Source organism: Podarcis filfolensis (assembly GCF_964270895.1).
Source record: "Podarcis filfolensis genome assembly, chromosome: 18".
Classification (NCBI taxonomy): domain Eukaryota; kingdom Metazoa; phylum Chordata; class Lepidosauria; order Squamata; family Lacertidae; genus Podarcis; species Podarcis filfolensis.
In genome coordinates this window covers 2,201,750-2,224,254 of record NC_139622.1, presented here as the reverse complement: position 1 = coordinate 2,224,254, position 22,505 = coordinate 2,201,750, and the positions used below count along the sequence as shown (strand labels likewise).

General features: G+C 47.6%; 1 long non-coding RNA gene across 2 annotated transcripts in view; it reads left to right on the top strand.

The window, feature by feature from the left end:
* LOC310753613 overlaps positions 1 to 22,208 on the top strand; it is a 53,131-nt gene extending 30,923 nt beyond the window's left edge. For both annotated transcript variants that reach the window (XR_014543382.1, XR_014543383.1), the window contains exons 2-3: positions 19,588 to 19,689; positions 21,694 to 22,208. This is a non-coding gene — a long non-coding RNA (uncharacterized lncRNA). The remainder of the gene's footprint in view (positions 1 to 19,587; positions 19,690 to 21,693) is intronic.
* Positions 22,209 to 22,505: the final 297 nt, after the last annotated feature.

Sequence of the window (22,505 nt, the reverse complement as noted above, 5' to 3'; positions counted from 1 at the left end):
CTAAAAGTCATATAGTTGTTTATCTCCTTGAAATCTGATAAGAGGGTGTTCCACAGGGTGGGCGCCACCACCAAGAAGGCCCTCTGCCTGGTTCCCTCTAACTCACTTCTTGCAGTGAGGGAACTGCCAGAAGGCCCTCAGTGCTGGATCTTAGCGTCCAGGCTGGACGATGGGGGTGGAGACGCTCTTTCAGGTTTCAAGGCCGAGGCTGTTTAGGGCTTTAAAGGTCAGCACCAGCTCAGAAACTTACTGGGAGCCAGTGAAGATCCTTTAAGACTGGAGTTATATGGTCCCAGTCACCAGTCTAGCTGCCACATTCTGGATTAGCTGTAGTTTCTGAGTCACCTTTAAAGGTAGCCCCACAGAGAGCTCATTGCAGTAGCCTAAGCAGGAGATAACCAGAGCATACACCACTCTGGCAAGACAGGGAGCAGGCAGGGAGGGTCTCAGATGGAGCTGGTAGGCAGCGGTGAGTCCAAAATGAACCCCAGGCTGCGCACCTGGTCCTTTAGGTCCCCCCCACCTGACTGACCCCTGTCCCCCAGAAACAGCACTGGTTGGGATTCAGCCTCGATCCATTGACTGCTACCCCACCCAATATGCTCCAGACTGGAAGGAGCAAGTTTTCCAGGTTCTGTACCTTCACTGCATCCTGACCCCACCGCTATATGGCCCTTCGGAAACCTCCAGCCCCCTTCCCCAATATCCCTCTGCGTGAACTTTCATCTTGACCTTGCCGGCAACCTAGCCAGACGCTGAAAGAGGGGTTTGGTGTGTCTCTGTGAGAGTCCACGGCCGAGTTTTAATTTCTGGGCGGCTGAGACACCTTTTTTGTTTCTCCCTGTTTTTCAGTATGGTTTTTCAGGGGGGTGTTCGCCCCTGCCTCCCCCCCATCTTTTATCCCCACAGCAACAAAAGGCGGTGGGGCAGTGGGGGGATGGGACGGACGGCGAGGTGTGTTTTTTTTTAAAGCAAATTGACGGTGAAATTAGTGTCAGGGCTGTCTCTGTGCACTAAACAAACGCCCCTCCAAATGGAGGACGCGGGTTGTGTATATATTAGCGTTGGGGGGGTTGACCCTGGCGGGGCCCTTCGTCCGAGCGTGGGAAAATTGGACGAGCCCCTTTCACAGCTGTTCAGGCCTCCAATAGGCGAGGGGGCTGCACCCCCCCTCCTCAGGCTGGCCTCCATTCAGTCTTTCAAGCGAGACACTCTTTTGACGACTCTTTCTCTCCTTCCCAACAAACACAGGCCATTGTTTCCGCCGCCAGGGAGGGCTGCAAGGGGGTCTGCCGTAAAGGGGAGGTGTGGGTGTCGTCCCCCCCCGAAAACCTCCAGACATCGCTCTGGGGGGTGGAGGGAAATGGGGGTTCAGGCAGGAGAATCGTAGAGTTGGCCTGTGCTAAGGGGGGGTGGACTAGATGACCCCTGGGGAACCTTCCGACTCTGCAATTCTAAACGGCTAAACCAAAATTTAATAATAAAACATGGAGGGGCAAATCCTACATTTCAACCTCAGTTTGCAACTTCTAAAGTTCTTGTGAAAGTTCATCAGTGTTTCAGTGTGGATTTTCACAGGAACGTCAAATTGTGGATTTGGGAGGGATCCCTGAGGGTCATCTAGACCAACCCCCTGCAATGCAGGAATTTTTGGCCCAATGTGGAACTTGAACCCACGACCCTGAGATTAAGAGAAGAGGGGGCGCAGGAGGGTTCATGAGAGAGAAAAGGAGAGGGCCACGTCGTTTGGTGGAACTGCCTCCAGTGCATGGCTTTCCCCGTGAAAGATCCCAGGAACTGTAGTTCCAAGGGTGCCAGGAATTGTAGTATTGTGCAGATATTGCTATACAAGCAGCGAGGGAATCCAGGAGGGTTCTGGGAGAGGGGGAATATCTGTGCCCAGGTGAGGGACAGGGAGACCCACATCCCTCCAGGTGTTCTTCGTTCTCTCTCAGCCTAGCCTACCTCACAGGGTTGTTGCAAGGACAAAATGGGGCAGGAGAACTCTGTGGACACTGCTTTGTGCTCCTTTGAGCTGAGGGGTCTGCAAACTGTGGTCCGTTGCCTTTGGGTGCTTTTAAGTTCAGAGAAACGGCAAGGCGACATGCTGAAAATTTAGATAACTGCATTGTGTGGAAGAAGTGGATAGAGGAAAGTTTCCCCCCATCTCTCATAATGCTACAACCTCTGGGCATCCCATGAAGCTGAAAGTTGGAAGATTCAGGACAGGTAAAATAATGTCCATGCAGCACAGAGTTGACCTATGGAACTCACTCCCACAGGACCTTTGATATAATCCTGCAGGACAAACCTTCAAGCTTATTCCATCGGCTAGCTTCAGAACCCCTTTTCGGTCCTGGTGGATTCCGAGTCGTGCAATAGCTTTGCTGGCAATTGCTGTGCACAACCTCTTAACAGCGAACCTCCGCATTCAGGCGCAGTCTACTGGAAAGCAAGGAGCAGAGGAGTGGAGAGTAGTTCCCAGGTGACTCTCCACACAGCTCAGCTGGTTAGAGCATGGTGTTGATATCACCAAGATGGCATGTTTAATCCCCGTAAGGGACAGCTGTATTGCAGGGGTAGGACTAGATGACCCTCAGGGTCCCTTCCAACTCTATGATTCTATGAAGCGGCATATACCTCCTTGTGTTTGGTGTGTGTGTGTGTTTTCCAGGTGCGCTGTCTGACAAGAAGGAGGTGAACCCAGCACACAGGGTCATGCAGAGATGCGACAGGTAGCACTCTCTGAGACAGCATCCCCTCTGCACCTGGAGTAACTTGAATGTCCCAGTTTAGCTCAGCAGAGACATTTAATCCCTGTAAGGAAGCAGCCTGTTGGTGGGAAGAGATGGAGCAGAGACTCAAACAGGGGTGCAACCAGCAAGCTCCTCCGGGGGCAAGCAAGTCAACTCCCTCTCTGTGGGGGCTGCAGAAGAAGACTCCAGTTTGCATCTCACACCAAACTGGGAGGGGGAGACAGAATCGGGATTCAAGATGACCTTAGAAGATTGGCGAACTGGGCCCAAGCTAGCAAAACGAATTTCAGTAGGAGCAAATGTCAGGTTCTGCACTTAGGCAGGAAGATCCAGATGCACAAATATGGGATGGGGGACACCTGGCTTGCTAGCAGCACATGTGAAAAGGACCGAGGGGTCTTGGTGGACCACAAGCCGAACATGAGTCCACAGGGTGATGCAGCAGCAACAAAGGCGAATGCTACTCTAGGCTGCATCAACAGAAGTCTAGCGTCCAGGTCAAGGGAAATAATAGTCCCGCTCTCTTCTGCCTTGGGCAGACCACTGAGTGCCACAATTTAGGAAGGATGCTGACAAGCTGGAAGGTGTACATACCCTCCCGCATTTCTCAAATGAAAATAGGAATGTCCTAAGGAAAATCAGAAACCAAGACAGATTCTGTAAATCCAGGGCTGTCCCTGGAAAATAGGGGCACTGGGAGGGTCTGCTATATACAATCTTGTAATAGTTTTCTTTTAAGCCATAATGTGCTGTGAAGATAACTCTTATAAATATTCATAGTTTGCTATGTCACTTGCAAGAGAGACAGTGCAGGGTGGTGGTTGGAGTGTCTTACTAAACCTGGGAGACCAGGGTTCAAATCCTCCACTTGGCCATGAAGCTCATTGGGTGACCTTGTGGCCAGTTACTGCCACACTGGCGCTCGCCTTCTCTTCCTGGTCCAGTCGTTCTGTTTCCAATTTATTATTTTTATTATTTAAAAAAATAATGCTTCAGCCACAACATAATTTTGGATCAGCACCCTGCTGCCAGATACAGATGCAGTGGTTGTTAAACCCATCATCTAGTAGCAAGAAGAGAAAAAGCTGATCTGCGTTTAAAAGAGAGGAAACTTAACAAAACATTATTTCAATACAGCCTAACCGGATGTGCCAACTCCTTTCTTGAGTGAGGCTCCTCTGCCTTTAACAGCAGTGCAAAAACAGAAAAATCAACAGGTACACCTTATCATGGAGCTGCAGTAACAGGCGCTGCACCTGTTGAATTTCTATGTGCAGCTATTAAATGTGTAAAAGTCTCTTGGGAAGATGCTGGAGGAAACAGGAAACAGGAAACCAAGCCTGATGAGGAATGGTTGAAGGAGCTGGAGATGTTTAGCCTGGGAAAGAGGAGATAGAAGAGCCATCTTCAAATATCTCAAGGGCTGCCACATGGAAGAAGAAGAAGAAAAAGAAGAGTTTGGATTTGATATCCCGCCTTTCACTCCCTTTAAGAAGTCTCAAAGCGGCTCACATTCTCCTTTCCCTTCCTCCCCCACAACAAACCCTCTGTGAGGTGAGTGGGGCTGAGAGACTTCAGAGAAGCGTGACTGGCCCAAGGTCACCCAGCAGCTGCATGTGGAGGAGCGGAGATGCAAACACGGTTCCCCAGATTACAAGACTACCGCTCTTAACCACTACACCACACTGGCTCTCAGTGTGAAGAAGGAACATGGAAGAAGGAACAAGCTTGTTTTCTTCTGCTCTGGAGGGCAGGACTTGAACCCATGACTTCAAGTTACTAGAAAGGAGATTCCAACTAAACATCAGGAAGAACTCTCATAGAATCATAGAATCATAGAGTTGGAAGAGACCACAAGGGCCATCGAGTCCAACCCCCTGCCAAGCAGGAAACACCATCAGAGCACTCCTGACATATGGTTGTCAAGCCTCTGCTTAAAGACCTCCAAAGAAGGAGACTCCACCACACTCCAAAGAAGGACACTCCACCACACTGTCGAACAGCTCTTACATTAGTTCTTCCTAATGTTTAGGTGGAATCTTCTTTCTTGTAGTTTGGAACCATTGCTCCGTGTCCGCTTCTCTGGAGCGGCAGAAAACAACCTTTCTCCCTCCTCTATGTGACATCCTTTTATATATTTGAACATGGCTATCATATCACCCCTTAACCTCCTCTTCTCCAGGCTAAACATGCCCAGCTCCCTTAGCCGTTCCTCATAAGGCATCGTTTCCAGGCCTTTGACCATTTTGGTTGCCCTCCTCTGGACACGTTCCAGTTTGTCAGTGTCCTTCTTGAACTGTGGTGCCCAGAACTGGACACAGTACTCCAGGTGAGGTCTGACCAGAGCAGAATACAGTGGCACTATTACTTCCCTTGATCTAGATGCTATACTGCTATTGATGCAGCCCAGAATTGCATTGGCTTTTTTAGCTGCCGCGTCACACTGTTGGCTCATGTCAAGTTTGTGGTCAACCAAGACTCCTAGATCCTTTTCACATGTACTGCTCTCAAGCCAGGTGTCACCCATCTTGTATTTGTGCCTCTCATTTTTTTTTTATTTTTTTTTGCCCAAGTGCAATACTTTACAATTCTCTCTGACAGTAAGAGCTGTTCGAGAGTGGAACAGTCTCCCTCAGGAGCTTGTGACTCTCCTTCCTTGGAGGTTTCTAAGCCATCTGCCATGGATGCTTGAGCTGAGATTCCTGCATTTCAGGGGGTTGGACTAGAGGACCCCTGGGAATCTCTTCCAACTCGACAATTCTATGATTCTGTGAGTCTTGCTTATAGGAAAGGTGGTTGCAATCCTAGTGGTGTTATGAAATCCCCAAATCCATAAATCCTAGTGGGGTTACTTTCAGAGAAAGTAATGCTTCCGAAGAACCACAGGTGGGAGCAGCTGCTGTGCTCAGATCCAGTTTTAGGCGTTCCCACTGGGGCACAGTGAGGGCATCATGTTGAACATGTGGGGAGTATGGTGACCAAGATGAAAACAGGTCTGGAAACGGAGTCCTCTGGGGAAAGCTTGAGGGAGGTGTGTGTTGTTGCAAGCTTAGTCTGCATGATGCCCAAGTCCCTTCTCATTACTGGTGTCCTGGATCCAGCAAGGGTTAAATGCTTGGAGGATAATAGACAGGGCATTTGTAGAACTGGAAGGGACCCTAAGCGTCATCTAGTCCAACCCCCTGCAATGTAGGAACCGGAGGCTTAATCATTGGCTCCCAGTACGTTTCTGAGCACAGTTCAAAGTGTTGGTGCTGACCTTTAAAGCCCTAAACAGCCTTGGCCCAGAATACCTGAAGGAGAGTCTCCACCCCCTTCATTCAGCCTGGACACTGAGGTCCAGCTCTGAGGGCCTCCTGGTGGTTCCCTCCCTGAGAGAAGTGAGGTTACAGGGAAGCAGACTGAGGGCCTTCTCGGTGGTGGCACCTGCCCTGTAGAACACCCTTCCATCAGATGTCAAAGAGATAAACAACTACCTGACATTTAGAAGACATCTGAAGGCAGCCCTGTTCAGGGAAGTTTTTAAGGTGTGACATTTTAATGTATTTTTAGTCTTTGTTGGAAGCTGCCCAGAGTGGGTGGGAAACCCAGCCAGATGGGCGGGGTACAAATAATAAATTATTATTATTATTATTATTATTATTATTATTATTATTATTATTATCAGAGGCTGGGTGGCCACCTACCAGGGATTCTTCTCCTGAGATTCCTGCATTGCAGAGGGCTGGACTAGATGACACTTCGGGTCCCCTCCCAATGCTGCAATTCTATGACTCTGTGACTAGATGGGTCCCCGTCCATCTGGTCCAGCCGGCTCTGCTGATGTCCTTCCATTTGGTTTCCAGCCAAATGGACTCCCCCGCTGGTTTTACAGACTCCCATCATTTAAACAGACTCTCTTTATTGGCCCTGGAACTGCGTTGCAAAAGGCAACCTTTCTGCCAACACTGCAGGGCAGCTGATCAGGCCATAAACTATTTGACCTCCATCAAATAAGGGATCCTGTTCTCCCATTGGCCAAACACAGCAAGAACGGGCTCTTCCACCCTTCCTTTTTCGCTGCCTTTTTAGGGACAGGTCTGTGTGTAAGCAATATTTCCCTTAAAAAAAATAACTTTTATTTATAAATTTTCCAATAGTTTTTTTAAAAAAAATAATCTATAAACATTTTCCAATCCTCCTTGAAGGCTCTCTCATCTTGCTCTCTAGTTTTACTGGTTAAACTTGCTAGTTCAACGTATTCCATCATTTTCAACTGCCACGCCTCTGTCGTGGGTTCTGCATCTTCCCATCATTTTTCGGCATATAATATTCTCGCAATGTTTCCTTTTCTCCTGCCTCTTTCCCCAGGAAAACCCACAATTTAGCCCTGAATTGCAGCAAGCAGCAATGGGCTTTTCTGCACACTGACATTTGCTCTGATTCAACACTGGAATGCAAGCTTTCCCAGAGAAAGAAAGGCTGGCGAACCCAGATATTTACCTAGGAAGTGTGTAGCAAAGCTAAGGGTGAATCCCAAAAAAACTGGAATTCTGAGGCATTTGCCACCCCCATCAGCAGAGGGAGAGCATGGCCTGCGTGGCTAGTAGCCATCTGTAGCCTCCAAAAATCCGCCTGACCCTCTTTTAAAGCCAGCCAGGTTGGTGGCCACCACATCTTGTGGCAAGGAGTCCCACAGTTCCACTCTGCGCTGTGTGGGAAAGTCCTTTCTTTCATCTGTCATGAATCCTTCAGCAATCAGCTTCTTTGGATATAAAAACAAATTTTAAAGTTGTGTCTTTGTTTCTCAGTTTGATCCTTTTACATGGTTTGTACGCATTGTGGTATTTTCTGCATTGTGGCTTGATTTTTATTGATCATAGTTTAGTAATTATTTATTGTAATTGTTAAGAGTGAATTTCTGTTTAATTGTTATTTGCTGATGTTTTGAGAGTTAATTTTAGTGTGTGCTATTATATTTTAATAGAGTATTGAATATTACGTTATTTGATATAAGTGGTTCCATTTTAAAGTTGTCTTATTACAACTTTCAGTGTAATAAGAGCCAGTGTGGTGTAGTGGTTAAGAGCGGTGGACTCGTAATCTGGTGAACCGGGTTCGCTTCCCCGCTCCTCCACATGCAGCTGCTGGGTGACTTTGGGCCAGTCTCACTTCTCTGAAGTCTCTCAGCCCCACTCACCTCACAGAGGGTTTGTTGTGGGGGAGGAAGGGAAAGGAGAATGTTAGCTGCTTTGAGACTCCTTAGTAGTGATAAAGCGGGATATCAAATCCAAACTCTTCTTCCTCTTCTTCTTCTTTCAGAATTGTATCAGATTATTATAAGGCACGTGTTCTTTGTTGCTGTAAACCGCCTTGCATGTAGTAATATAGAAAGGCAGAATAGGTAAAAGTGAAATGAAAATGAAATGAAAATATCGGTGGGTTCAAGTGTTGCTGTGAGAGAGGAAGAAGAATTTACCCATCTGCTTTCTCCAGGAATCTTGCATTGACTCAATGCTGCCCGGTTGCCCCGCAAGCCAATGAAGAATGGCTGCTCATGGAATAGACAGCCCCCTCCATCTAATCTCCCTGCATACAGATGAGGAAAGGGGCATCCTCCTGATGGCCGAGATGTAGATATGGACCTGGTGCAGCAATGGTTCACTATCACAATTTGTGCACCCAGTGCAGGTTTGTGGTCCTCATCTTCCAAGACCCCATAGCTTTGCCTCCCCCTTCTCTCTCCCCCAGCCCCTGAAGCCTGGTCCTCTTAGGACTGCTGTTTCTGCAGCTCCAGCCTCAATATCTGAAGGCTCCTCTTGCCTTCCTCAAATTCCCTCTTTCTCACTTGGCATCCCTGGTCCCTGAAGCCCCTTCCTCCGTTCTGACCGCTCAGCCTCCCCTCGCTAGCAGGGCTGCTGCCCAATTTTCTGCTCTGAGTTCTACACTTTTGCTTATTCACTGTAAGATGCACTGGGAAGCCTGAGCTGGGCTTTCCAAAGGAAAGGGATTACTTCTTGAGTCCATTTTTTAAATTAAACTTTGAAATCTTTACATATATACTCCAGATTCCAAATTTATTCCACATTTCTCTTTAAACTTTGACTTCCTGCCTTTCCCATCCCATTTACACATTGCATTCTAATAAACATTTCACCTAAGACACAGAATTATAGAATCGTAGAGTCAGAAGGGACCCCAAGGGTCATCTAGTCCAACCCCCTGCAATGCAGGAACCTCAGCTAAAACATCCATGACATCTTCTATTTCCTATATTATCAATCTTCTGCTGCTGCTCATATTTCAAAACCTGCTCACGATTTCATCTGATTATGATTTTTTTCATATTATGAGATCTGGGGCAACCCAGATGGGGAGGGTACAATTGTTCATGTTGTTGTTGTTATTTTATTTATAACCCACCCATCTGACTGGGTTGCCCCAGCCACTCTGGGCGACTATGTTCCCTCATTATGTTTACATTTTCAGGATTTGTTTGATACCATCAATAGGGATTGCTTCTCAGAGGATGAGTGGAGGCATCCATTGCTGAGAGTTAAGTAGGGCTTCCGTGTTCAGGTGCAGTCTAACACCAAATGCCAGGCATGTGGTCCTGTCCTGGGAAAGAGAGCCGCAGCTTCATGGCAGAGCTCTTGTTTCACATGCAGGTCCAATCCCTGAGAGCGTTTCCAGCAAAGGACTGGGAGAGTCCCCTGCTTGAAGCCGTGAGCAGCTGCTGCCAGTCAGCGCAGGCAGCCCTGAGCTCAGTGGAGCACAGCCAGTCCTGAGCTTCCTATTGGCATCAGCCTTCCAGCACACCTGGTTTCGCATTCAGGGCTGAGGGCCAGCTAGGTGGACTAATGGTCTAACTCTGAATTAGGGAGGTCGGTATGATTTTGGCATGAAACTCCGGTGAAATTATTTGGGGGTCCCTGGAGAGGCTTCCAAGCAGAAATGATGGCTCTGTAGGGGGAGGATTCCCACCCTATTCTGCCTTGCTCAGACCACGTATGGAGTCCTGCATCCAGTTCTGGGCACCACAGTTTAGGAAGGATGTTGACAAGCGGGAAGGTGTGCAGAGGAGGAGACCAAGGTGATCAGGAGTCTGGAAACCAGGCCTTATGAAGAACAGTTGAAGGAGCTGGAGAAGAGGCGACTAAGAGGAGATATGAGAGCCATCTTCAAATATCTCAAGGGCTGTCACATGGAAGAGGGAGCAAGCTGGTTTTCTCCTGCTCTGGAGGGCAGGACTCGAACCCATGGCTTCAAGTTGCAAGAAAGGAGATTCTGACTAAAGATCAGAAAGAACTCCCTTTGGAGGTGATGGACTCTCCTTCCTTGGAGGTTTTGAAGCAGAGGTTGGATGGCCACCTGTCAGAGATGATTTAGATGAGATTCCTGCATTGCAGAGGGTTGGACTGGATGACCTTGGGTGTCCCCTTCCACCTCTACCCTTCTATGATTCTTTGATCTCAGAAAAGGGTAGACTCTCCTTCACTGGAGGTTTTCAGGGTCTATTTAGCACAGGTCCCTACATTCCCGATTAATATTCTACAGCCTTTTAAGTGTGTCTGTGGGAAGGAGGGTATTGTTTTGTATATGTGTGCTTGTTTGTTTTTTTACTTATTTTCATGTTTTTGTTTTATTTATTTTTCATGTTTTTATCCTGTATTTTATTCTGTGGACTGCCCTGAGATCTTAGGATGAAAGGAGGTTTATAAGTGTAATAAACAAACAAGCAGATTTACAGAGAGCTAGATTAGATGACTCTTGGGGTCTCTTTCAACTCTACAGTTCTCTCTTTGGCTAATAATAATAATAATAACCCCAGTCCCCAAGCATGCGCGAAGTTGTTTGGGCTGAGCGATGCCAATTTCCAAAAGGGACAATTGTACTGAGAGCTGAGATCTCTCTTCTTCTCTCTGTCCGCCTTGAATATTTATAGCTATTTGGGGCTAAATCCAGAGTTCTCTCTCTCTCTCTCTGGGTTATGGATGGAAAAGAGGAATGGGCTTTTCTCTCCCCCCCCCAACTGCTCCCTCGCCTAACAAATCCATGCACAAAGTTCCTTTTTTCTCCAGGACAAAAACGTCTCCGCCGTGGAAAGCATTAATGTACCCATTATCCCTCCCCAAGGGCGCAAAGGATTTGAGCGTGCGGGAGAGGGAGCGTGTGTGGGAAAGCCGGCGGACAATGTGGGGAGATGGCCAGGGCCGTGGTGGGTGGAGGAGGCGGCTATTGTGTCTGGCTGGGAAAGGGGCAAGACCCACCTCGAGGCCCCCAGAGAATGAGATCATTGTGTCTCCGCATGGAAATCCCCTCCTGCGCCCGCAGAGACTGCGCGTCTGGCACCGTCCTCCCTGGTCCAGCGTCCTGATCTCACTGCGACTGATCAGATGCCTGGATCGAGCGCAAGAGCAACTGGGATCCAGAAGCAGGGCGGCTTCTGGCCGCGGAGGCAGAGCAGATCCTTCCTGGCTCTCCCACCAGATGTCCAAGAGAACGACAACTACCAGACTTTTAGAAGACACCTGAAGGCAGCCCTCTTTAGGGAAGCTTTTAATGTTTGGTGCATTATTGCATTTTAATATTTTGGTGGAAGCCGCCCAGAGTGGCTGGGGAAGCCCGGCCAGATGGGAAGGGTATAAATAATAAATTATTATTATTGTTGTTGTTGTTATTATTATTATTATGGCTCGTGGACATCAAGAGCCAGAGCATTCTTGTTTAGATAAGCCCGTCCAGAGGTTCAGAAAGTTGGTGCGAGTTCTAATCTGTCTTTAGTCTGTCCTTATTCGAACTTTTCTAAAGTTTTAGGTGGTTGCTAGTTTTTCTTTTATTGCTTTATCTTTTTTTGTAAAAGTTTTGAGGTTTTTTTTTTACAATTGTAAAATTTATATACCGCTTGGTGGTGGTCGTGGGGGTTTTTTTGTTGTTTTTTTTAAACACCTCAAAACTGTTTACAAAAAAATATTACAGCGGGCTAGATTCAAGATTCAGGCAGTGGAAGGAAAATGACGAAATAATTGTAACGGGATTTTTTTTTGTAATAGATAAAGCTATAATGCAGTAGAAAAGGTTTGTGGAAGTGAGATTGGGAAGTCAGCTTGCGAAACAATGTAATTATTTGATTTGAAGGTTATTGTGAAAACATTTGAAAAATTTAATAAAAAATTATACGACGAAAAAACTGCTCACAAAAAAGAAGGCTTTTTGATTGCAGTTATGTAGGCTGAGGAGGACATTAAAGCACGATCCAGTTGCCGCTGCAGCCGCATGTTGCAGCATGTGCAGCACTTCAGGTCATAGCTCAGTCGGCTAGCTGCATCCCCCTCCACTTGCACTGCCCTCCTGCCCACTTTTCTGTCCGTGTTCCCCAGCAGTGAACCCTTCTGAGTTTCCTTCTCTCTCCAGTGGGTTGAGTATGCTTGGCATGGAGGAGACGGAGAGGAGATAGGAGAGCCATCTTCCAATATCTCAAGCGCTGTCACATGGAAGAGGGAAAAGCTTGTTTTCTCCTGCTCTGGAGGGCAGGACTCGAACCCATGGCTTCATGTTACAAGAAAGGAGATTCTGACTACACACCAGGAAGAGCTTTCCGGCAGTGGGAACTGTCCGGCGGTGGAACAGTCTCCCTTGGAAGGTCGTGGGCTCTCCTTCCTTGGAGGTTTTTAAGCAGAGGTCTAAACAGGCCATCTGTCCAGGGTCCTTTAGCTGAGATTCCTGCATTGCGGGGGGTTGGTCTAGATGACCCTTGGGGTCCCTTCCAACTCCACAATGCTGTGATTCTACAAAACAGGAACCTCAGAAGAGCCTGCTGAATCAGGCCAGTGGCCTGTTTAGTCCATCAACCTGTTCTCACAGCAAGATGCCTCAGGGGGAAACTGCAGTTTCCGGCCTCTGGTATTCAGAATCACTGCTGCCTCCATCCCAGCCAATAGCCTTCTCCTCTGTGTCCGACACTCTTTTAAATCCGCCCAGGTTGGGACCATCACAGCCTCCTGCGTGGGCTGCGTGAAAAAATCCTTTTCCAATAAGTCCTTTTCGTGAGCACAGGATGCCCATGAGTTCTAGAATGACAAGAGAGGAAGAAAAACGTTTCTTTCCCACTTTCTCCAGGCCATGCATCGTTTGAGGAACTTCTGCCGCTGCGTCCCCTCCTTCTTACGTTTTCTCTAAACCAAAATTCCCAAAAGCTGCAACCTTTCCTCACAGGCAAGTCGCTCCATCCCTTCAATAGTCTTGCTTGAAGTTTTCATTGAAGATTGTCTTGTGTTACAAAATAAACAAGGAAATGTACATATAGCATCTCCACTTTTGATTCATAGTAGCCTGGAATTGTGGAGTTGGCAGGGACCCTGAGGGTCATCCAGTCCAACCCCCTGCAGTGCAGGAATAGGCAGCTGTCCCAGACGGGGACCAAAGCTGCAACCATGGCGTTATCAGCACCAGTCTCTAGCCAACTGAGCTCTCCAGCGTCTTTTTCACAGTTTTCCACAGTTTGTTAATGTTCAGTATAACAACAACAACAACAATAATTTATACCCCGCCCTCCCCGGCCAGAGCCAGGCTCAGGGCGGCTAACACCAGTAAAATTCCAGTAAAAACATAATGGGGGGGGGGGCAATTTAAAATGCAGGTTAAAATGCAATTTAAAATGCAGCTTCATTTTAAAAGTAGCCCATAGATCAAAATCCTAAGGGGAGGAAGAGGAGGTTAAGGGGAAGAGGAGGTTAAGGAGTGATATGATAGCCATGTTCAAATATATAAAAGGATGTCACATAGAGGAGGGAGAAAGGTTGTTTTCTGCTGCTCCAGGGAAGCGGACACAGAGCAATGGATCCAAACTACAAGAAAGAAGATTCCACCTAAACTTCCACCTAAACTTCCTAGGAAGAACTTCCTGACAGTAAGAGCTGTTCGACGGTGGAATTTGCTGCCAAGGAGTGTGGTGGAGTCTCCTTCTTTGGAGGTCTTTAAGCAGAGGCTTGACAACCATATGTCAGGAGTGCTCTGATGGTGTTTCCTGCTTGGCAGGGGGTTGGACTCGATGGCCCTTGTGGTCTCTTCCAACTCTATGATTCTATGATTCTAGGAAAACATAAGGGTCAGACGGAGTCCAAACCAAAGGCCAGGCGGAACAGCTTTGCAGGCCCTGCAGAAAGATGTCAAGTCCCGCAGGGCCCTGGTCTCTTGTGACAGAGCGTTCCACCAAGTCGGGGCCAGTATTGAAAAGGCCCTGGCCCTAGTTGAGATATTAATGTAATGGACATCGTACAGTTGGGGGGAAAGAAAGGGGGAAAGGGGGGGAATGGGAGTATTGTTCTTTCATTCTACTGCATAGAGTGAGGGTGGGGATTTGTGTCTGCATCACATATTTCTATATTTATTTGTCTTCATTGGCCTTGCGAGGGATTGGAAGCTCCAGAGCTTGGTGGGTTGTGTTCAGTTAGTTGCTGTGTGGCTTGTTTGCCTGGGGGTGGGAGGGTCAGGTTAGCCATACTGAGTTTGTGCTGCTTTGTCCTGTTGTGCCGTATATATGAAAAAGGAGAGCTACCTTTGCTTGTCCCTGTGCTAGTTTAAGTTTGTTGGCTAACTTCTCTAGCAGGGCAGTTTCCCGTACATTTTGGTACCACTGGTCCTGATAGGTTCTTCCAGTGTCCAGTTACCATACTTCTAGCTGGTGAGAGTAAGTGAATTATGAGTTCCTTGTCATGTTGTTGTTGTTGTTATTATTATTATTATTATTATTATTATTATTATTATTATTATTATTATATTTTATTTATACCCCGCCCATCTGGCTGGTTTTCCCCAGCCACTCTGGGCAGCTCCCAACAGAACAAGAAAAAAAGAATAAAACTTCAAACATTAAGAACTTCCCTAAACAGTGTGTGCGCATTGTTGTCCTGGAAGATATTTAATAGGGCTCTTCCCTATTTTCACTGGAGAAATGTTGGAGGACATGCTAGTTCTGTGCTTGCTTCTATTACCTGTTTTGCTATTTTGGAGATTTTCTGCAGTAATAACAAGGCTTTTGCAGCCTTGGGATGGCTGTTCTCGTTTGCTTTTACTTCTCCTGCTTCTAAATTTTCAGGCCAGGAGGTAGCTCTTGCCAAAGCCCAGACACACACTGAGCATGTGTGCATGTGCTGGAGGGGGGTGGAGCAGAGGAGCTGGCGTAGAGTCCATAAATATTATATTGTAACTTCTCTGCATTTTAAGAACTTGTCTCGGTTAATGGCCGGGTTAGACAAAGACTGCATTGAACTGTCAACTCGCGGCTAGACACCCCAGCTGTTGTGAATGGGCACGCGGACTGTGGGGCGGGGGGAGATGGGGCACGATAAAAAGGACCCCAGCGTTCAAGGTCAGAGGTAACTCCACCCTCCCCTCCCCTCGCCACCGCCAGGCATGAATTATTCAAACTGTCCTCTCCAGGGCTGTAAAACGAATAAAGTTAACTTAATAGTTGTGTGCATGCTTTGGGGGGAAAGGGGTGCAAGTTGACCCGTATCGGAAAAAGAAAAAATGCTGGATTGCCATCAGCAGCAATATTCATTTATTTTAGTAATGTAAACTACCATTTCTAACCAGTGTGCAACATGAGAGCATAAGGATCAGGCCTAGGACTCATCCTGTTCCCATAGTGGCTATGAACCCAGGGCTCCAGATAGACTGCCTCTGGACCTGGGGGTTCCATAGGAACCTAAGAAGAGACTTGCTACTGGATCAGACCCAGGACCCGTCAAATCCAGCATCCTGGTCTCACAGCGGCCCACCAGATGCCCCAAAGGGAGGCCCACAAACAGGATTCGAACACAAGAGCAACTCTCTCCCCACTGCAGTTTCCAGAATCCCCTATTCCAGAAAGCCACTGACAGCCCTTTCCTCCTCCATGAATTTATCCAATCCTCCTTTAAAGCCATCCAAGTTGGGGCCATCCCTTCAGGGAGTTCCACAGTTCAATAATGTGCTGCGTGATGCGATGTGTTGATTCTTCCAATGTACAGCTTCAAATACAGCCGGCCCCTGTCGTTCCCTGATTTTGGGGGGGTCCCTGCCCCCTCAGTTCCATAAGCTCATCCCCAGTGCCCGCTACCCTATGAAAAACAAAATTCAGAACAACTGCTTGCATGAACCACTAAGGAAGTTAATCATGCAATGAATTTTGAAGAGTAAAATCCGTTGCACATTTGCTCAGAATCCAGTTGAAACTGTTTTAATTGGTGGTAGAGCATGACACTCTTGATCTCAGGGTTGTGGGTTTGAGCTGCATGTTGGGCCAAAGATTCCTACATTGCAGGGGGTTGGGCTAGATGACCCCTGGGGTCCCTACAACTCTATGATTAATTCACCCAGACTTGATCCAGTGAGCCCAGCTTCTCAAAGTCTGAAAATCATTTACACTTCTGGTGCCCCCATCCCATTGCCCCTTTGCCTCTTCGCGTCTCCCTTAGAGATCCAGAGACACTTGCCTCCCTCTCTGACACGCATCTCTTAGAAAAGCATTAAAAAACACAGGAAACTGTCTTATAATTTCTTGGTCCAACTCTGGGATTTGGAGCCGTTCATTAAGGTACCCTTCCATTCATCCTGGTGAGTCTCTGAGTGAGTGTGCATCAACTCCTGCAGGAAATCTAAGACCTGCAGCCGTTGCTCCACCCACTTTTGTCCTGGCCCCGCCCACTACCAGCCTGAGCTCCACCCACTTTTGTTCTGGCCCCGCCCACTACCAGCCCTTGGAAGACAACCCAGAAGGAGAAGCAGTCTGGGGGAAAGGGTTAGAATCATAGAATTGTAGAGTTGGGAGGAACCTGGGAGCCATCTAGGTGGAATCTACACACATATTTAAAACACTGTGAAAATGCTTTTTTAAAAAAAATATATTGAAAAATATATTGAAATTGTCATAGCTCACTGTTGCCATCTAGTGTCACATTTGTATATTTCACTTAAAATTTATTTGCAACTGCATAGCTGAGTCCCTAGACTAACCCCCTGCAATGCAGGAATGTCAGCTAAAGCATCCGTGAGAGATGGCCGTCCAACCTCTGCTTAGAAAACTTTCAAGGAAGGAGAGGCCACCACCTGTTCCACTGTCGAACAGCTCTTACTGTCAGAAAGCTCTTCCTGGTGTTTAGTCAGAATCTCATTTCTTTTAACTAGAAGCCATGGGTTCGAGTCCTACCCTCCAGAGCAGGAGAAAACAAGCTTGCTCTCTCTTCCATGGGACAGCCACCCCCCTGAATAAATACTTTTTACATACCCTCCATTCCAACATTTATCTGTTGAAAATAGGCCGTAGGTTTGCCCTCCGCCCGGAATTTCCTGGACATAGCTGGGATTCGGCTGCCAGAAACAGCGTCCAGGCAGAAATTTCTGAAATGTCCAGGAGATTCCCGATGTATGGCAACCCGTGTCAGAAGTGCAGATTTTGGCAAATGTCCTTAAAAATAACTCTTTTTGAAAAATGGCAACCCTAAAATAGGGAGGTCCTTTTCCATAACAACAACCACAACAACAATGTTATTATTTATACCCTTCCCATCTGACTGGGTCATCCCAGCCGCTCTGTGTGGCTTCCAACATATATAAAAACATAATAAAGCATTTTTTCAAACTTCCCTGTACAGGGAGGGCTGCCTTCAGATGTCTTCTAAAGGTTGTCTAGTTTCTTATCTCCTTGGCTCCGGGGGTCACATAACTCCAGACCCTCCAACATTTCTCTGACGAAAATAGGGACGTCCTAAGGAAAAGTGGGACATTCTGGGATCAAATCAGAAACTGGGATGGCTTCTGTAAATCCTGTACTGTCCCTGGAAAATGGGGGCACTTGGAGGGCCTGTTTTAACAGGGTAGGGGGCACTGGGTATGTGCTTATGGAGCCAAGGGGGCAGTGGGCTGAAAAAGTTTGGGAGCCACTAATTGAGCCCCAGCCCTTGCTGTCTGTCTCCTGCAGGATCTCCCCCCTTGGCTACAGTTATTGCGTCTGCCTGCCCCACTCCCCCAGGCGACGAAGAGCCCCTTGGGGGCAACGGCATGTCGAGACGGCAGACATCTCTCTTCCTCCTTGGCATAAATGGGCTGTGTGTCGGGGGAGATGCGCAGGGCCCACACGCCCTGCATCCTTGCCGCCCGGGTCCTGTGTCCTTTGGATGCACGTCTGGGGGGGGGAGGCGGGAGAGAGCTAATTGACATCAGCGCCTGGGAGCAGATGGGGTGTCCACCTGCTGGAGAAATGCAAATGATGTCTGGAGCAAGGCAGCCGCCTTCGGGATGGGGTCAAGCGAGGGGGGGGGAGGAGCAAGGAGGAAGATCCACCGGCAAACAGAAGGAAAGCCGGATCAGGCCATGTCTCAGGGAGAAGAGAGCCTGTGTCTGTGAGTCTGCCAGGAGCAGAGAGGAGGGAATTCTCTGCATATAGTTCTGTTTCTTTTGAAGCAGGGGGTTGGACTAGATGACCGTCAGGGTCCCTTCCAACTCTGATTCACCTTGAACGTAGACAAGTAGTGAAGCAACCTGTAATAGAAAGAAGACAGCTGCAAAAGTCTCTGAAAGACTCCAGGGGGTTCCAGGCACTCACCCAGGGTCTGTGGTCCTTTGGGCAATTGAGACACGGCAGAGACCATCATACCTTTAAGAAGTATGGTTTATTCCCCTATTTACACCTTCAGTCTGCCTGGAGGGAGTCCCAATCTTACAGCATGGTCATTTCAAGAGGGTCTTGTGCAGCCCTGGACTCCAAGGCATTTCTCCCAGCCGGCCTTCAGCCAGCCTGCCCAAGATGGATCCCATCCTTCTCTCCCTTTCTTCTTCCCAGCACACCTTGCTTAAAAACCCTCTCTTTTCCTGCCACTTCACACCCAGTTATCCTGCAGCCTTCCAGACCGCCAGTCTCAGGGCAAGGAGGGAGGACACTTATCCCCAATGGCCCTCTATTTGTTCCTAAGTGGCCCTAGCGTGGCCAGGTCCTTTTGTGTAGGCTAGTCCGGGAATTCCTCTGCAGCTTGTATTTCTCCCTCCACATCCCAAATAATCAGGATCTGGACTCCCTCCACGTAGACTGAAGGAGCAAATAGGCAAATAAACCATATTTCGTAAAGCTACAACAGTCTCTGCCGTGTCTCAATTCTGCAAAGGAAGACAGACCCTAGGTGAGTGTCTGGAACCCCCTGGGCTCTTGCCATCGCTCTGCAGAGAGAGGGGCAGGCACCCAACTTTTGCAGCAATATTCGGGTTACAATATTGTACACAGATAAATAATAAAACATGACATGACTAACAGAAAATGGGTCACCAAGGGTGTAAAAGACTATGTTTTTATTATGTTTCTATATGTGCTTGAAGCCACCCAGAGTGGTTGGGGAACATTATTATTAAGCATATTATTTTACAGTACATTATCATGAGATAACAGTAAACCAGGAAAAGGAGTTCTTCAATAAATTGACGTATAAAACAGAGTAATCGGCATAAGCTAATGAGCAGCATCTTCTTATCTCTTGCAGTATATGTTGCACGTATTGCTCATCCTTGTGTTGCTCCAGTTGTGCATTTAATAAAACCGCACCATGCAGTGCAAAAAGTGCCTTGCTGCTTCTCTCCCTTTGCTACCTCCAATTTTTGTGACAGCTTTTTCATTATGGCTGTTTGCCAGATGATATTATACCAGTGATCAATATTAATTAATTGCAAGGTTTTCTGAGTTCTGGCTACTACCGTTCTATCCGCTGTTAATAAACGTGTTGTTAATTTATTACTTCTGAAGTGTATAAATTTAGTAAATGCTGGGGGTATATAATTCAATGTAGGGCATGTGGATAATGTCTTTCTCTTGTTTTGTCACTAGGTGGCGCTGTTCTGAGTCAGTTGTTTCCTGCTGGTGCTTAAGAGAGAGAATAGTTCTCGTTCCTGGGTTGCTGCGTGTCCTCTGAGCCTTCCCTGCTAATAGGTGAGGGGGCTTGGAATCCACAATCACAAGATGCATTTAGAGCACAATGATACCACTTTGGACAGTCGTGTCTTCCCCACCACCACCCCCCAAATGATGGGAGATGTAGAATCAAAGAATCCTAGAGCTGTTGAGTTGGAAGGGATCCAAAAGGACATCTAGTCCAACCCCCTGGAGTTTGTTAAGGATGCTGAGTGTTGCTAAGGGACCCTTATGTTCCCAGAGCTATAATTTCCAGAACAGTTTAACAATCTATGCCTCTTCATGGGACTTCTGGGAACTGTAGCTTATGGGGCAGGAAATCAACCTTAACTACAGTTCCCAGAATTCTTCCTTGTTGCTCCAGACGACTAGAAGTGAGGGTTGGAGACCCGTGAGATTTTTCTGCCACTGGCACCCAAATGTCCCCGTCTCTCCCTCCGTCCTCCGCCTCCCCTCCCGTGCTCACCCCAACCCCTTGCATGAGCCTTTTGGCGAAGGCAAACCCCCCACTCACCCACCCAAATATTCTGCCAGCCAAGCAGTTTCTGCGCACTCAAGAAACGCTCCTTTTAGCCTTACTGACCCCCCGGGCACCTGCGACGGGCGAAAAGCACATTTCTTAAGTGACAATTTCCCATCACTAAATTAAGAGGGAGATTCGTTTTCCGTCACCTGCCCAAAGGTTCTGAGCTAGGCATAAAATGTGTCATTAGCAAACGTGGGCGGGGGGGGCAACACTCTCAATTGGGGATCGAGGTGGGGAGATGAGAACTGCGCTTTTGCACCTGACACTGCAGGTCGATGCTATTTGCTCAGAAACTCTTGCACTGACGCAAGGTGGGGGGAATGATATTTTAAAGCTGGCCTTCAAGTACTTCCTGACCCCCTCCCCGGAAAAAAAACCTAATCCCCCCTCCCTTGAATTAAAATTGAAGACATATCAGTGTCGCTGAATGTCTCTGATGATGCCAAGAAATATTGTCAAAATAACCGTCCTGATCTTGGCAGTTCGAGTAGTGAGTGCAACTCGGCGGAAAACAGCCCCAAATCTTACATTGGTTGCTTGAGAATACCACTCACTCTGAAATAATGGCCTACCACCTCTTTTCAGGAAAAAAATACTCAGCTCCACCCCCTGAAATCTATCTCCTCCAAGCGAACAAACAGGGACAAATTTGCATTCTTGTATGCATCTATATTTCTACAACATAGTAAAGAAAGATGTTGTAAACAAGACACCTTGAAGTCGTTGCTGCAGCATCATTAACAACATTTATTTTTTTAAATCATTGTTATTAAAGATGTTCTTGGTTTACAAAAGCACGTGTATTGTCCCTTTTTTCAGGTTGAAAAGTCTTTTCTACAGATCAGTTACACTTGTTATGACACATTAGTGGAGAGTACAGTATAAGGCCGGGGAAGAAGAGGGGGGAGAGGAGGAGTGGTGGTGAAACTTACATATTTATATTACTTATTTTGAGGGTTTTTATGTCAGCCTCAATTGGCCAGATTCTCTTTCTATTCACTTGGTAGTGAGAGGGATTGGGTCATTGGTCATGCAGGAACACTTTTCCCCAATTTTTTCCTCTTCTCTATTGCCTCCACTGCCTCCTTATTTTTATTCAACACCCCCAATTGCACCCAAGGCTCATACCGCCCCTCCCCGGATCGTTCCAGGGCTCCCCAGGGGGCAGTATCACCCACTTTGGGGGAAACTGCCCCACGGGGTGATCCTGCTCACTTTGGGACCCACTGGATGAGATGATCTCCCCAAGATCTCCTCCAAGCCTTCACCAAGATTTGGAGAGGCGTGGGAAGCAGCCGCCTCGGGAAGCCCCTTTAACAGGAAGGTGCAAAGCTGGGAATTGTCTCATTCTTCATTCGGGGTGTGGGGATGGGGTGTCCTGTGGAAAACTCAGGTCACCGGCATGCTATGGAAGGGCCTTGCCAATCTGAGGCTAGCAAAGGACACAAGGAAGTCCACCACTCTGTCACTAACCCCTCTCTCTTCCTCAAACGCAGGTGACGAGAGCAAAATAGCCAGCGACTCTCTCGACTGCAAAGCTCTTTCCAAGATTTGGCTGGATGGCGTGTCCTTTCCAGACTTGTGTTTCTCACAGGAATTGGTTCTCGAATTTTAGCTGGAGATGGGAGTAAGGAATCGAAGAGGTGTTCGCCATCGCCGTCCCCATCGGAAGCGGACATCCCAGCTTGCATTGCGACAGGCGTGGGGTGACTTTTCTTGCCCAAGGGCAGCATCCCCTTGGAGGAAATTTGGGGGGGACCACATGTTAGCGATTGGCAGGACCAGGGCCAAGACTGGGCGAAGCAATGGGTGCGGATCTCACCTGAGTTCCGGCTGAAAAAATGCCCTGCAAAACACATAATAAAAATAATCATAGAGAGTTGGAAGGGACCCTGATGGTTATCTAGTCCAACCCCCTGCAAGGCAAGAATATGCAACCTGCAAGCTGCGTGTTATTCACACAATGCATTAACCAGCTGAGCGATCCTGAATGAAAACATAATAAAAACAATTAACAATACACACTAATAAACAATAGAATCTTCAACAAAAGCTCCTAAACATAGAAAATCCAAAAGTCCAAATTGGCATATAACATTTAACAACAACCTGCTGGTTGGGTTGGACAAGAGAAAGGCCTGTAACATTGTCTCCCAGAACCAGGTGGGGACTGAAAAGGGAAGAGCAGGCGCAGTCTCCAGCTGTCGGAGGAAGGTACATAAGCTGGCGGAGGGGGTGGTCCCCAGTTGCTGCAACTGCTCCATAGAGCGTGAACCTGGCTGCTGAGACTGGTGTGTGAAGGGATCTG